Source organism: Typha angustifolia, chromosome 13 (assembly GCF_048772165.1).
Source record: "Typha angustifolia cultivar Huaian chromosome 13, ASM4877216v1, whole genome shotgun sequence".
Classification (NCBI taxonomy): Eukaryota; Viridiplantae; Streptophyta; class Magnoliopsida; order Poales; family Typhaceae; genus Typha; species Typha angustifolia.
The window spans coordinates 10,139,591-10,145,614 of record NC_133251.1 but is presented as its reverse complement, the minus strand read 5'-3'; positions in this window follow the sequence as shown (position 1 = coordinate 10,145,614).

Sequence of the window (6,024 nt, the reverse complement as noted above, 5' to 3'; positions counted from 1 at the left end):
TTGAGCGACGCTTTTTGCCAAATGTACCTCACTGGGTTTTTATTTTTTTATTTGGAGTACCTAAACTGCCCTTCGCTGTTTTATATAGGAGTAGTGTCAACTTGCTTTACTTTTTAGTATATAATTCTATGATAATAACGAAACGAACAGTGGCGAATCTCTTATCTCTATCCACTTTTAGAGAGTGTTAATTACTTGGTTATCTATCAATATCCGAATTATAGATTTTTTTTGATAGAAAACCGTGGTATAAAATATATAAAACTAAACTTACGGGAATGCCCGTAGGCAGAATTTTTTATTAATATCAAAGAGCTACAAAACTTGAAGACTGGGAAAATAATGAGAGACTCAAATTTGTCTTTCACTGATAGTATAAATAAATAAAAAGATTCTCTAAGCCTTCAAAATTTATAGATACAAGCATAATGTTATTGCTATAAACTAAGGTAAGATGACCACCCTTTCAATTAGGCCTCCAACTTAGATAAATCACACATTATAACAAATAAAATATGATATTAAACTTGACGGTCGTTATTGAATGATCATTGAGTTAAGTTATTTTATTATCTCATCTTTATTTTTTACCATAGTCATTAGATCGTCTTTATTTTTATAGGAATATATCATAACCCTAAATCCATTCAAAGCATCCAAACTTTAGCTATCATCTTCCCCATAAATCACCCTACTTTACGATCATCCATCACTATCATTGGCTGCCCGCTACCCTCCGACGATTGTCGCAACATCAGATAATTATCAATCTGTCAAGTTCTAATCTTTTTTCACTATTTTATTTTTAACTTTTCACCCCGACCTCATATTTACATGAAACAAAATTTATTAGATCCATAACTCGTGAGGCTACCATATAAAATTCTTTGAGTTTTCCTACAAATAGATCAGTCTAGATCTAGTTCATGTCATGAACTGCCACAAAGACCCTAGAGACCTTCTCGCGCCTTGTCAACAAGTGGCTGAGAGGGGTAGAGGAGGAGAGAGGGAGGTAAGGAACAAAGAGAAAATCTATATGTGACTTGAGAGGGAGGAAGCCAACCTAGAGCAAACAAGGACATGAGGAAAGAAGAAAGAGAAGGGAAGAGAGCAAAAGAGGAATAAGATGGAGATTACAAAATAAGGGAAAGATCTCACTAGAGAGAAAGAAGACCTCTTCTCCTATCTCCTTTATCTTGGAATGGGGAGAGAAAGGAGATTACAGAGATTACACACAAGGAGTCATCTCATAGTACAAGAGGAAAAAGAAATTAAAATCGTGGCAAACCATGATTGCTAGCAATTATAGAACTATAAAGAGATGTGATGTTACTCAAATCTATAGCACAACAAGTAATTGTCTATAGACTATTGATATACTTCAAGATTTTTTTTTTTTAAAAAAAAGGTAATCAACCTTACTTGAGCAACATACCTATCTCAATCCTCTAAATTTTATCTAATTACTTGTCCAACAAGACTTGATAAATTGGTTTCCTCTCATATATTGAGGTTAACATGGATAAGTATACTATGGAGTTGGTACCTTAGTAGAAAGAAGTGAGAGTTTTAAAATCAAGGTTTAGATGTTCTTCCTCTTGTTGAGCTCCCTCTCTGGTCTTCCTCTGGTGAGTCTTGCATCACTTCATCATCCTCTCTTTTCTCTTTACACTTTCTTGCTTCCTCTCTCCCATCATTTCCTAGCTTCCACCTAGGCTCCTTTGCCTTCGGCTCCTTCATTGACTTTCTCATACCATCCTTCCTTCCCCTATCTTTCCTTGACCCTCAGTTTTGTTCTCCGCTCGCTCCTCCCTCCACTTGATTTCTCCAATAGCTATTGCTCTTTAACTCCATGGTTGACGACAAAGATCTAGTGGCCATATTTTCTAATATCTTCAAGGGCCATGATATGGAGGACACTATTCCCTCGATAGTTGAGCATACCATTGCTAAGAACTACTTAAGTCTATGTTTTATGGGCAAACTTCTTATAATCCCTTTAGCTCGATGACACTAAAGGCCACTATTACTAGAGCTTGGAACCTAGACGGTACTCTTGAGTTCTTGAATGCGGGTAAGAACTCCTTACCTCATCTTCTTTGAGAATGAAGAAGACAAGTGATGCATATGGTTCGCCTCCCCTTGGTCCTATGATCATTATTTATTTACTCTTGAAATAAACCTTAGACACACGTATGTATCTAACCTTTAGGTAATGATATTGTTCGTTCATTTAAGTAAAAGTCGAAAGAAATATTAAAAACGAAAGTAAAGATGAACACCAAGATTTTAACGTGGAAAAACTCAAACGGGAAAAAAACCACGGATCAAAACTCGGATCAAAACCAATCACTAGAATATTAGCAGTTACAAGACTGACTCACAAAACAATCCGTCGATCCAAACGACTTTGTTCCTCTCAGTCTTGCTCGCTAGAACCCACGATTCACTGCTTCTCGTGATTGAAGTCCAACCTTAGTAGCCCTCGAGATTGATCTTTCGTCTAGATAGCCCTTAAGACAAAAGATTAAATTCTTGTAGATGAGTGGAACCTTGTTAGTTGAAGAACCGATGTAGCCTTAAGAAATCTCCTTCAATAATCTTCTTCAACTATCCTAGAGATAGAGTTTCATAATCCTTATATATGATATTTAAGATAGAGCCAAATCCGAGTCTTATCCGTACTCATGAAAGTCTAAGATTTTCAAACTTCGTTGGTATGACTTGATCTCATCAACTTTGCTTCAATAATTTTGCAATTCTTCAAACTAGAAATTTTCTAGACTTGTATAAAGTTCATATACGTGTAAAAAATATACTTAGAATATTTTATACACAATTGCCAACAATTAAAAACCTAACAACTCTTGCTCATTTCAACCATAACTCGGCCTCGAAAGAACGTAATTTTGATCTCAATGAGTTTTTGGTGCAATTTCAAGGCCTTCCTTCCTCTCAAACTTGTCAAGTTCTTGTGACGAGGGTTGGTGAGTAGATAATAGTGGATTCATTGAAAGCAGACATATTTTATTAGGATGCGAGTAAGGATACACTTCCAATCCCCTAACTATTTCCATATTGGTTATTCTTCCATATAAATGAGAGATGTTTTGGTTAAATACGAATGAGTACATCTTTTCTTATTACATTAGTTATTTATTTTCATTAAAATAAATTTTCTGTAGATCGCATTCGAATGCGGTTGGGGACGTGTTCGAACGGCTTTGCAAATGCTTGCATCGCATTCGCATCGATAGAGAATACCTTTTGTGTGTTCAAATGCAATTGGGCGCATTTGAACGCAATCGACGGGAGTCCACTAGGATTAGGGTTAATAATTATATTTTGGCTTGTTGGCTAGTCTCTATAACGATGTGGATGGTAGCCAAAATCAGGATGCTATTGGATTATTGGTTTCTTGCCTCCTATCTTCTCTCTATTTTCTCTACCCTAATCTCCCCTCTTTACCAACCTACATATCTACCGTTGGTAAGGTCTTTCCTAACTTCTAATCTCCCTCGTATGTCGAGTCCTCCCTCTTCCTTCGGATCTTGACCACTTCTTCCCCTTCATCTTTATCCCTTAAACTACATCGACAATCCATCCTCATCTCTATTATCATCCATAATTCTAACATTCACTCCACCCGTCACCACCACCATCATCCGCACTATATCGTGTTTTCGTTTCAATTATAGTTTGAATCTACGAAAGGCATAAATACGAAAAATATAGATCAGGGAGTTACAGATCAATTTTACTAGTTTCATAATTTTCTGACTATGGAAGAATATTTGGTAAATATTTTCCCTCGATTGCGCAAACTGCTTTCTACAATAAATTTAAATTTTAAAGGAATCGTTCTGTAACCTATCACCATCTTCAAGTCCTCAAAATTCTCCCTTTATATTTGAGTCCAACCTCCTTGGCAGAGCACCGGCTCGAACTATCTTTGATGCTACTCTTGGATTTTCAATGATTTCTTATAAAGAAGAGATTTTATTTATTCTTAGTCTTAAGCCAAATCTCACCCCAAGTCTCGATGGGTTCATGGCTAAATTCTTTCAAAGTCATTGTCCATAGCTTTAAGATGCAATGTGCAAAGAAGTCCAATCTGTGGTTATATGAATAGTAAGATAAATAGATTCACTATTGTCCTAATTTCTAAAAAGAACAGTCTTGAAATCGTAACGGATTTCCATCTAATCAACTTGTGTGAGACTATTTATAAGATAGTGGCCAATATCTTTGCCTTAAAGATAAAACCTCTGCTTAATGACTTAATATCAAACTCACGTGATTTTCTTAACCTAGAGGGTCAACAAATTCTCAATGATTTTACTCTCTCTCATGAGGTTGTTCCTCAGCTTAACACTTCAAAAAGTTACACTATCTCCTTCATTAAGGATTAAGACAGATCTTGCAAATGCCTTTGATCGTATGTAATAGAATTTTATTGGTGATTATCTCAAATTTTATGGGTTTCTAGACTAGTTCATCAAGATGGTATTAGGGTGCATCACCTTGGCCTCTCTTTCAATGGATAAGGATCAATAGTTTCTTCCAGCCTTCAAGGGAGCTGAGGTAGGGCTACTTATTATCTCCTTATCACTGTTAGTTCAAATTTTCTTTCCTTACTTCTTGATAAGTAGCTTCAACTGAGAAGGATCTCAAGGATTAAAATTGTTAGAAGTGCCAACCCAATTATGCTTCTCCTCTTTGAATATAATCTTCTTATTATGGGAAACAATACTATTAGTGATGCCACAAACATCGTGTTATCAATAGGTACTATCTTTTATCTAGGTAAGTCACTAATATGTCGTTCTTTCTTAGCATATATGTATATCTGCATGAAGGATTTAAAAGAAGAACCATAGGGTTTGTTGCTAATAAGCATCAAACCTAGCTTACATGGTGAAAACTTCATCATTTATCCCATGTAGGATGTCTAACATTGTTAAATGTTGTGCTCGGTTCTATTTTTGTATACTTCATGTTAATCTTTCACTAATCATTAAAATCACTTAGAGACTAATCAAGAATACTCTCTCACTTAGAGACTACCCCAATGACTCCTTCTAAATAGTGAGAGGACAAATAAAGATTCGTAAGTATAATCTTCAATCTTACAAACCAAGCTTTCTATTCGCAAAGTGCTTGTTGGGTTGTTGGAAATTGTGACTCAATCTCTATTCTATGGCTGCCATCCTTTGAGATGGATAGTAATATATAGCCTTCTTTCTATATCTAGAAGGTCAAGAACTTAATCATGGATAAGCAGCTTGTATTTGCCATTTTTTCTTAGCCTACCATAGCTTTCATCGTCTATTACCACCTTGTGTAGATTCTTAATAGACCTTACCACTTTGCTAAGTCATGCTTCAATATTCTCACCCAAGGCGCGTGGAATGGAATAACAAATTTTGAAAGGTGATATAGAAATATCAAAAGTCTCATTCTCAGGGTGAAAACTATTACTTGTTTTCTTTACTTACGAATTTCCAAAACAGTATGGTTTGCTAGCCACTTGGTCTTCACATAAAGCTTCCTAGCTTAGGTCTCATTTACTGGATCATGTCACTTGAAGCTAAATTGTCCACTTGAATACCTAGGCCTTTAGTTATAGAAGTTTCTTCCTTCTCTTGACATTGTACATGAGGCTTATCGCATTGGTCTTCCTACCTTGAAGCCTTTCCCTCAACCTACCTACTTGAGTCCTTCGAAGCCGACTATGATTGAGGTTGGTAGCTCGTTTCTTATATTGCCTGTGTGGATACTGCTTAGAAAGGTAATAGTCACGGTGGCATAGGTGTGTTTATTTGCAAATATCTAATGGAACATTATGCCTCTGAAGAGTTTTTATAGATTTGTGCAACAATGTAATAACTGAAAGCCTTATTCTCCTAACTGGGGCTCTATTCCTAATATGGGCCATTGTCAGCTCCTTTCAAACTTCTAATTGGTTGTCACGGTTGTAAATGGTCCTTCAATTATAATTAGTTAAAAAAAAAATCTATGATA